An 11,476-nucleotide genomic window follows, 5' to 3' on the forward strand; every position below is an offset into this window, starting at 1 on the left:
GTATTATCAAATAAAACTTGAGGATGAATGAACAGCCTTCAGACCCTTGACTTACCTGCTCTGCATTGCTTTCCTTTTAATATATTGATATGTAAAACCACTCCATTGTATATGATGATTTGCTTATGAAGGCACCTGTCCCTCCGGGGTTCTTATTTCCAGTACAATAACACCTCAAAGCTGTAAATTCTAAATAACTGGTGGAAAATAGGATGGTGTGGCAGGTAGGGAAATGTCTTTAGGAAAGTAGATTATAATTTCACACCCTGTTGAGTGAGCTGTGCTGCCATCAGACTCCTGTAAAAGCGAGATGGCATTGTATTGGTTTTCTTCATGTTAGCAAATGAAGCAGAACAATCTTTTGGTAAAGAAACTATTGAAAGGACAGAGGAGAAGAGGAATGTGCTCAGAGGTGGAGGAGACATCAACATGCACCTATCCAACTCTAGATGTGCAGTTAGATGAATAAGAGCAGAATCCAGAGGACTGGAGACAGCAGGGCTTCTTAATTCACTCCCTTTTTTCTACTCATGCCAACTGACAAGCCACTCATGAAACTCAAGAGAATGATTTGAGAGGCATCTTAATCATTTGCAAATCCGAAAAGCTAACCGGAAGATGTACTATGTGGAACCATGTACCACAGAGGTGTGAACATGAAGGGAAGCAGCGCTCACAGAGCAGCAAGAATTATTGCATGTACTCCTCTTTCCATGTACCCATGCACACAGTGATAACTAGAGTATAAGTGTATCTTCAATACCGTATTTTTCCGTGTATAAGACTAGGGTTCACCCCCCTAAAAACAATGTCAAAAATTAGGGGGCATCTTATACATGGGGGCATCTTTTAGACGGAAAAATACGGTAGTTTGTAAAAAGTTGGAATGTCTTTCAAGACATGTCTCTCCTCTTTCCAACTTGCTTTCTGTTTTTAAAAACCTAGTACTTCCTTCTCTCTCTTTTTACAATTTTTAAATCTGTTTTTAAACAAATACAACAACAAGAACCACCAAACACTTATCCGGGAGTACATCTAATGGTGTGTGTTTTATCCATTGTCTCTAGACATACACTTGCACATTCAACATTCAAACATATTACTTAATGTAGCCTCTCCACTGAGAATATTGAGTGGTTGGTATAAGGAGATCTTGATTTTGTTCATTAACATAGTGAAAGAAAAGGGTCCACATTTCTTGGAAGGTGTATTTATTTATTATGCCTTTAATTGCCCTCCTGTATCTGGTAAGATAGGGACGCGGGTGGCGCTGTGGGTTAAACCACAGAGCCTAGGGCTTACCGATCAGAAGTTCAGCGGTTCGAATCCCCGCGATAGGGTGAGCTCCCGTTGCTCGGTCCCAGCTCCTGCCAGCCTAGCAGTTTGAAAGCACGTCAAAGTGCAAGTAGATAAATCGGTACCGCTACAGCAGGAAGGTAAACGGCGTTTCCGTGTGCTGCTCTGGTTTGCCAGAAGCGGCTTTGTCATGCTGGCCACATGACCTGGAAGTTGTACACCAGCTCCCTTAGCCAATAACGCGAGATGAGCGCTGCAACCCCAGAGTCGGTCACGACTTGACCTAATGGTCAGGGGTCCCTTTACCTTTACCTATCTGGTAAGATGCTCGAACACTGCTGTATTCCAGATACTATTTTGCCATGTGCTCAGGGGTATTTCGCTCTGGTTCTTCCACTGCTGAGCTATTGCTAATTGTGCTGTGGTCAGTAAGAAGCTCACTAGTTCTCTGTGTTGCAGGGTGGAACCTAAGTCTGTGTCCAAAGATAGTTAAGACTAAGACAGAATTTGGAGAAAGGGATTGGCCTGTAATGACAGATATAATGGAGAATTCTGTATTCCTTTTTTTAAAATAAAAAAAACATGGGGGCATTCCCACCAAACATGAATAAATAAACAAACCAAGATTCCCACAGCCCTTCCAACATAAAGAGGAAAGGGAAGGGTAGTGGAGATCTCTAGAAGTAGCCCCACTTTGACAAGGGTGAGGGGTGGCAGATGGAAAAAGATTACATGGGCAGGAGAGGGAGAGCCCAGAGAACTCCCTGCACTTTCACAAGGCCAGCCAAGGCAGGTGCACCTGGAGAATATTGATGGAACCAAAGGAAATTAGGTGGAGTATTGCAAATAAACTTATGTGTTGCTGTGTACCCTTGGTTTCAGATCAACGGGGGTCGGGGTGGGGAAAAAACTATTCCCAAGGACAAGTACAAGGAGTGTGCTTATGGTATTTTTGGATCCAATGATAGGAAGCCTATTTGTATAAGACACTAAAGAGGTAGAGTGCCAAGGACAACGGGTGTCCTTGAATGCTGAAACATATTTTAGAGAATGAAGTTTTCATAAGTTGCTGCGGATGGAGGTTTTACCTTCTGTCGCATGAATACCAAATGCCATCTCTTTGCTTAGTCGTTGTGCGGTGAGAGCATATTCTGGGTCGCTGCTCAGCAGCAAAAACTATTATTTTCTCAAAAATGCATTCACAGTCCTCCTGAAGTTATTTGTCGATCACTTGATTGAAAAGTTCCAAACTTTGTCCTGGTCTGTTCCCTGAACTCTTTGTGGAAATAATGCAAGTGACAATATAATTCTGCCTTTTCAATTTGTACCGCAGGAGAAATAAGAAATGTCTTGGCCCCCATACATTTTAAGGGTGATTAGAAAAGCAGTTTCGAATATCACTGAAGCTGTGTTAGGGCTCAGCTTGTACAGTAGTAACCCTCAAATCAAGTTTCTTAAACTATAAAGTCAAACAACACAAGTGCTTCTCTTCACTTGACATTTGTCGCACTCTCCTAACACTGGAACTCATGGTCTTCCAATGAAGCTGAATGTTGGAAGATTTAGGACAGATAAGAGAAAGCCCTTCTTCATGCAGTGCATGGTTAAACTATGGAATTTGCTCCCAACCAACATTGGGCAGTGATGGCCAACCAACCTTGGAAGATGGCTTCCAAAGAGGATTAGACAAATTAATGGAGGAGAGGGCCAACAATGGCTATTAGTCATGATGGCTATGCTCTACCTCAGGGGCCCCCAAACTAAGGCCCAGGGACTGGATGCGTCCCAATAGCCTTCTAAATCCGGCCTGCAGACAGTCTGGGAATCAGCATGTTTTTACATGAGTAGAATGTGTCCTTTTATTTAAAATGCATCTCTGGGTTATTTGTGGGGCCTGCCTGGTGTTTTTACATGAGTAGAATGTGTCCTTTTATTTAAAATGCACCTCTGGATTATTTGTGGGGCATAGGAATTCGTTCATATTATTTTTCAAAATATAGTCTAGCCCCCTACAAGGTCTGAGGGACAGTGGACCCGGCTCCTTGCTGAAAAAGTTTGCTGACCCCTGCTCTACATCCATAGTCAAAGTAACGCTTCTGGATGCCAGGAGAAGTGCTCTGGTGCTCAGGTTGTGCTTGCTTGCTTAAATCAATAATCCTTTTCATCCTTGGTGAAGGCGAAGCTTGTTGAAGGGCTCAGAAAAGATTATTTATTCATTTCAAAGCATTTATTTAGTGTTATGCCAACCATTTTAAGGAAAGAAGAGAAAAGAAACTTGAAAAATTTGATACATCTAGTTGAAGAGGTAAGAATTCCTAATATTTCACCAGCCATAGTTCGAAAGTAAAATTTGTAAATCTTCCTAACAAAGCACTTGCACCTGAGTTTCCTCGTGTCTTATTGCACCAGTCATAGCTGCCAAGTCTCCCGTATTCTCCGGGAAATCCCTGTTTTTCCAGCTGTTCTTAGCTGAAAAAACAGATTTTTTTGTTTCCCCCCGGTTTATTCTGGCGCGGTGGCCATTTTGGAACTGGGCGGAGCATGCTCAGAAGCAACTTTTGATGCTGCTCTGCCCAGTTCCAAAATGGCTGCAGTGTGACTTCTGGCACGGCGGCCATTTTGGAACTGGGCAAAGCAGCATCAAAAGTCACTTCTGAGCATGCTCCGCCCAGTTCCAAAATGGTGGCAGCGCTACTTCCGGTCTGCTACTTATGGCCGGTCCCTTATTTCTCGGACAGCAACTTGGCAGGTATGGCACCAGTACCCACTTTTCAGTAAAAGATTCATAGATCTGTCTTATCCATACAGGCCATGTCCCAAACATTAATTCCATGGTTGGAGGACAACTTTTATTCCAGTTATAAGGGATTGTACTGCCGTTATTAAGTACTATCCCTTTATCTCCTGTTGGCACTGCATCTGTTACAACCAAATAAAAGGATAAGTGAATGTGTTAGTAAAGTATAATCTGTGATGTTTTTAATTTTTTAAATAAGATTTCTTATTTTAGGACAGTTCTAAAATATATGTAAGAGATTGGCAATAGATACCTCACATCTCCAACAAAAGTATTTGCCATTTTGTGTATAGTACGATTAGGAAGTTTTGGCATTAGATACCATTTAGAAATCAAGGTTTACACTAGACATATTCTGTGGTACATTCAGCCATGTCCATCTATGTATATTTCTTGATACTTTCTGACCTAGTTCTTTTTCCCATTTGGACTGATAAAAATTGGGCAAACTCTCTAGATTCACAATAATGTTATGAATTTTGCTTAACACGTGTGTTGGTTCCGTGGGGATCTGGCTACTTCTGTTTTAGTGTATCTGAAGAAGTGCGCATGCACACGAAAGCTCATACCAATGACAAACTTAGGTGGTCTTTAAGGTGCTACTGGAAGAATTTATTTTTTTTAATTTCAAATTTGGTAAGTCCTCTTAAAGAACCGTATTTGATAATTAAGGGATAAACAATAGTTCTGAGTTGCAAATATTGAAAAAAATATGAGGATGGTTGCTGTTGCATCTTGTTAATGATTTCATTATATGATACCATCTTTGAAGCATTTCCTAAGTTATATGTAACCATATGTTTTCCGTAGTACTGTATACCGTAGTTTTTTGACTGCCGTGGAAGGCAGTGACCTTTTAATCCTCTAGAGGGCAGACATGTAACAGAAAACAGCCTGCAGTTTGTCACCGGGATCTACTTCAAGTAAAGACAAGTAATGATGGATAGGGAGAAAGCTGGATAGCTGCCTTTTCAGAATAGATCATATAGGCCAGTGCTTCAAAATCATAAACTGTGTATCTTGGATACAAACCCACATTGCAGGCACCTGTTTGTAAAATAAGGCTCTCACAGAGCTTAGTAGTTGTGAAGCAAGCAAGCAACCAACCCAGAGTGAATTAAGAGGACATGCATTTTGGAGCAGAATTATAGTTGGAGATTTTGCCACAGAGATCTTTGTATTGCTGAGTGACTTTAAAATTGCTGAAAATTTCAGGGTCTTTACAACATCTGTGCTACTGGCTGTCAGACTCTGGGACATTGTAAAGGTATGGTAATCTGCCATGGAGCAACCCCATTGTTGAAGAAGATAACAGTGGTTATCCAGACCTCATTGCTGGTTGCAAAGCCTTCCCTCCCCTTGACAGTTCCATCTTCAGGGCCCCCAAAATGTAGGTCTGCCCCGGATCACGATGAATAACTATTGTCTAATTAATGGCTATGACATGTGCAGCACAATCCTAAACTTGTCTACTCAGAGAAAAGTCCCATTGGAATAATGGGGTTCACTCCCAGATAAATGGGATTATGATTGCAGCCTTCGTCTGTGTACTCAGAAGTCCCGACCTCAGGAGTGGTTTGGACAGTGCTAAGTCCCTGCAATTCCCAATACAAGATGAGAAGCAGCAGAGCTATTGGCTCTGGCAGATGTGCCTCACCCCTGCAGGGGCTTAAAGAGAGGCCCAGCACTGTTGGGCAGGGACAGAGAGATTCTTAGTAGGATAGGCTCCTAAACATGCCTACGCAGAGGTAAATGCCATTAAAGGGACCGTGACCATCAGGTCCAGTCGTGTCTGACTCTGGGGTTACGGTGCTCATCTCACTCTATAGGCTGAGGGAGCCAGCATTTGTTCTCAGACAGCTTCCGGGTCATGTGGCCAGCATGACAAAGCTGCTTCTGGTGCTTCCCACTGTGTTGTTGTTTAGTCGTTTAGTCGTGTCCGACTCTTCGTGACCCCATGGACCATAGCACACCAGGCACTCCTGTCTTGCACTGCTTCCCGCAGTTTGGTCAAACTCATGTTCGTAGCTTCAAGAACACTGTCCAACCATCTCGTCCTCTGTCGTCCCCTTCTCCTAGTGCCCTCAATCTTTCCCAACATCAGGGTCTTTTCCAAGGATTCTTCTCTTCTCATGAGGTGGCCAAAGTATTGGAGCCTCAGCTTCACGATCTGTCCTTCCAGGGAGCACTCAGGGCTGATTTCCTTAAGAATGGATAGGTTTGATCTTCTTGCAGTCCATGGGACTCTCAAGAGTCTCCTCCAGCACCATAATTCCCACTGTAATTCCCTATTTATCTACTTGCACTTTGATGTGCTTTCGAACTGCTAGGTGGGCAGGAGCTGGGACCGAGCAATGGGAACTCACCCCGTCGCAGGGATTCGAACCGTCGACCTTCTGATCAGCAAGCCCTAGGCTCTGTGGTTTAACCCAAAGCGCCACCTGGGTCCTTACTGTGAAGTAAATGCTTTGACAAGTATATATACTAAGAAGCTGCCGCTCTCTTGCTTTATGTCTTTTAGGTTAAGAGGGGCTGCTTTCTGGGATACAGCTGTGATAGCCACTAGATGTGCTCATTTGCTTGGATTGTCACCAGTCTTGTTTTAAATTCTAGATAGTGGACATTCTAAGGATCTTTCTAGATGAGGTCCCAAAGCACCAAGTATTGTCGACTGAGCCAGAGGCAGCAAGCTTTCCTGAGACCTTAATGTGATTTAATATAAATGGGGGTTAAATCACAATAGTGCCAAGAGTCACTGATTTATACTGTAGTTTTGAATCCTCTGGCCCTGCTTCTCAAAAGAAACGTGCAAAAAATATTATAGTGATTCCCTTTAATAGCAAACTCAGGTAGTTGAGTGTCTACATCCATGTGGAAGCATGCCAGGCGGTCTTGGACACCTACCTAAGATTTGGACATGCTTAGGATTCCCTAGGTGCACTTATACAATGCACTTATACAAATAAAATTACGTCCCGACCCCATTGACTGTCTGAATTTCTGAAGCTTTTCAGGACCTAAGGGGGGAAAAACCCCTAGAGTAACTCATTTTATTATCTTTAGAGGGAAATTCTGGATTTACAAGGACTGTAATTTTTAGTCTTCCCTGGTAAAGAACTGAGATCTGAAGAATTCCATGGTGTTCTTGGACTTTTCTATAGGTTTTTCCTATTTGAAAATGCCCATAGAAAAGAATGGAGAAATCCAATATTTTATTACCACCATCATGCTCTGTTAAGTCAGCATTTTCTAACTCTGGCATCATTCCATGTGATTTCCCCCCTCGAATGTCCATACAGTTCATTATCCCCATATTGCAGCCAGGGAAGGCTGAGGCTGGTGGGAAAGAGTGGCTTGCAATTAGCTTTGCAATGTACAGTGGTACCTCTGGTTAAGAACTTAATTTGTTCTGGAGGTCTGTTCTTAACCTGAAACTGTTCTTAACCTGAGGTACCACTTTAGCTAATGGGGCCTCCCGCTGCCGCCGTGCAATTTCTGTTCTCGTCCTGAAGCAAAGTTCTTAACCTGAGGTACTATTTCTGGTTAGCGGAGTCTGTAACCTGAAGCATCTGTAACCTGAAGCGTCTGTAACCTGAGGTACCACTGTAATCCACTTGGTTACTGATGGTCAGGGGCTAGACTATGACAAATGGAAGTGGAGTTTGGGCCCACTGTGTCAGTCTAGCAAATGGGAGCACAGTTGAACCATGGAATGTCAAAATAGTTGGGAGGATATTGGCCTGATGGAACCCCCTAACTGCTTATAGGATCCTAGAAAATCCAGCCCTCAGTCGAGCTTTTTAGCTCAAACTGCACATTATGTTTTGAGGGAAGGAGGGTGGAGAAGGGGGAAAGAGCCCATTGCCCCGGCTGCAAGTCTGAAAGAACACTTCTCTTCTGGAACGGCTCAAGCCCTAACCAGAAACAGTCATGTGAGAGGCTGAGGATAAAACCACGCAGACCCTCACTTATTTGCACCAAAATGTAAAATGACCTAGATAGCCAAGCATAGGATTCTGAGATAATTAAAATTCATAACCTCCATCTCTATTTTTGAACGGCTGATATTCAGGTATAACAGAACAAATACCAAAAGCTGTAAAAGCAAGAAGCAGTCATGGGATTTCCTCCTTCCCTCCCCATACAGAAACACACACAAACGCACACGCATTTTGTTGTTGTTGTAGCCCCTGTTGCTGGGGCTTCACTTTAACAGAAAGGAATAGAGGAATACTGTGGTAGATTGCAAAAGCAAAAGCAAGTCACCGGCAGCCATCTATCCAGAGAGAGGGGCTGGGGGGGGGGCTTTTCAGCTCAGTAATAAGATGCAGGACCACTTGCCTCTAGGGCGCTTGTGCCAGCACAGCCCTCATGAGATGGATTAGCAGGAATTCATTATCATTTGGTGGCTGGAGTGCTTGCAGCAGAAGCTGTAGCGATTAGATACTGACCCCAAGGAAACAAAACCAAACATACAAAGGCAACCATTTTATTTCTGGCAGTGATGTTACTGCCGCACTGGACAGATACGGAGAAAGATGGACTTGCCGAGGGATTCTTTCCTGAAGGGAAATGGAAGAGAAGCAGTACTTTCTTTCTCTGTCTGTATCTCTCTCTCTCTCTCTCTCTCCCTTTCTGCTGTCAGTAGATAATTAGAGCGTTTTAGTATTCAGGGCTGTCTGTCCAGTTCCTTAATATTAATTTAAGGTGGGGGGAAAAGAGAGAATAATAGAGGAGGATGAGAATGCTGAGGTGCACATGGCAAGGAGTCTATTAAGTAAGTTGAAAATGAATCACATCATCCACTGCTTTTCCGCCCTGAGGTAGAACTATTTTACAAAATGTAGATATTTTGTAGCATGTTGTTAACAGTAGGAGTTACTACACACAGGATCCCCCCTCCCACTCCAAGGCCAGAGAAAAGTCAGTTATTTATTTTGATATAGGTTCATCATGTATTGGAAAGCCACAACTGACAGTGCATGTGGTCCTTACGAATGGCAATGGTGCACTTGGTGGTTAACCCCTATACCTGTGCACACCTGGATAGGAAAAGCATCCTGCATGAAGCACGCCTTAGGTTCCCGAACAAATGGATTGGAATACCCCTGCTGTTTCAAAAAACCAAAACAAACCTGCTCTCTAGAATAGACTCAGCATCTTGTCCAGAGTTGGGAAAGTCCCGTGGTGTCATCTGTTTCTCTGAGACACTTGAGGGACAGTGTGGAAAGAGTACTTAAGGGCTAAGATTTATGTGGGATGTACAACAATGTCACCAGGGAATATCCCTTCCCCCTCAATGTTCTGCAACACAGATGAGGAATCTGAGGCCTTCCACATGTTGTTGGCCATGTCGCAGCCAGCATGGCCAATGGCCAGGGATGATGGGAGAGGTAGTCCAACAACATCTGGAAAGGTATAAAATCTTGTTTTTTTTTTAATAACCGTCTCCAGCACAGCCTGGAACAAACGAGTCTCTTGTGAGGTGGAGAGCAGAAATAAAGGGCAACACTTTTCATTAGCAAAGCTAATTTTAGAAAGTGTACAAGGTAAAAAGAGCCATTAGAAGAACATTACCTGGTACATGGAGGGCATGTTATCCCCTCTCCCAAAGACTAACAAGCTAGTGCTTTGGTCGTATTTTAAATAGAGCAATAAGTGGGTTTTTTTTTAATGCACACATTTGGGGGAAATAAAAGCTACACAACTGCCCACACACAATTGCAAGGCTCTTTGTCAGAAGTAGCGATGCTGAACTAAAATGGCTACTTGTTACGGTGAAAGGAGTCTGCTGGTTGGTGGTTCTTTCCCTCAATTGGATGTAGCCTTCCGGTTCTCCTTCCTTAAAAATCCTTCACCTTCTTTATTTCCGTTTTTCTATTTTATTAAGCTGAATTAATAAGGAAAAGGAACTGTATTTCAAGACAAAAGTGGTAACCTGTAACCAGTTTGGGTTCCTTCAGGAGAAAAGGCAAGAGTCAAATTTGATAAATAAATTTTTTAAAAATTACCCTACTATCTCCACTGCCCCACCCCATGTACTTTCCCCACTTCACGAAACATGTTGATCACATCAATATTCACTGACGCAGGGCCTCTGCAGAGAGAAAAACAACTAATCGCCTACAAGAAAGCCACATATTGCTATGTATGTACCTCTGAATTGTATCACAGATAATGCCCTTCTCACAAATGAGTGAGTTTCTTCTTTCCCTTGCCAACACGTTTTTAATCTTGACCGATGCAGCAAGTTTCAGCTGATTCAATTTAATTGGTGATTTATACGAACACATTCCAAAATGGTCTATTTACCTTTTTGAATTTCTCAAGGTCCAGTTGATCCATTTATTTGTCTTGGAAGCACTATAAAAAGTTGAAGTGACAGGCAATGAATTGAAGCTTTTGCCTGTGCTTTCTCAATGCAGCATCAACAGATTTGCTTGAGAAAATCAGACACTTGCGTCTTTTCTCCTTCAGCTTAGAAAGGCATCTAATCTTGCCACAACTTGATCGCAGTAAGGCTTCCCGTTCATTCTGAATTGAAGCTGTTTTATTTTTATTGACGATTACCTGTCTTGACCCCTTTATGCACACACACACACACACACACACACACACGTAGCATGAATGAAAAACTACACTACTTTCTGTTCTATGAGGTGGTAAGTAGGGCAGTAACCAACAACTGGAACACCTGTCTTAATTTGTTAGCAATATTTTGTGTAGGAGGGAAGGACCTCGTGGTGGCTTTCCATAACATGGTAACTGATTCAATGAACAAGTTCAGTAAGGAAATCATCCCTTCCCTTTAGTCTTGGAGAAGCCAATAACGGTACCTTCCAAATGTTTTGGACTACAACTCCCATCATCCCTCACGATACTCTGACAAAAACTCTGATAAAAATCTTGCATAGATAAAACAAGTACGGTAATAGTGGAGGAAGAAGAGTAAAAAGTGACTTCCAGTTAAGATGGTGGTGAGAATGGTTCTTCTTGGCTGAGCTCCGCAGTCTGTTTTAATGGTTTTAATTGAGCTTTGTTTGTTTTTTCTTTTTTAGTGTCTGGACCCTTGATATTTAATACTGTTGCTGGCTCAGCAGCTACCAAATTTATTGGGGGCAAAGACCATTTTAGTGTTGCTTTATTCTCCACGGAGCCAAAAATCATTAATCAGTTTTAAAGAGAGACAGCTGCTGCTTTGCCTGGAGCCAAGCCGAAAGGAGTGTCTCACTGCCCCCCCCCCCGCCCAATTGCTCGAAGTTCAGCAGGAGAATTAATTTTAAGAGGCAACCCAGAGAATATGGAGAAGATGGAAGACCTGTGTTTTTCTTCCTCTCATCTTTATTTTGAGACAGCTCCCAGCCAGAAGAAAATGAGTCCAGG

Source organism: Zootoca vivipara, chromosome 2, assembly GCF_965207765.1.
Source record: "Zootoca vivipara chromosome 2, rZooViv2.hap1.1, whole genome shotgun sequence".
NCBI lineage: Eukaryota > Metazoa > Chordata > Lepidosauria > Squamata > Lacertidae > Zootoca > Zootoca vivipara.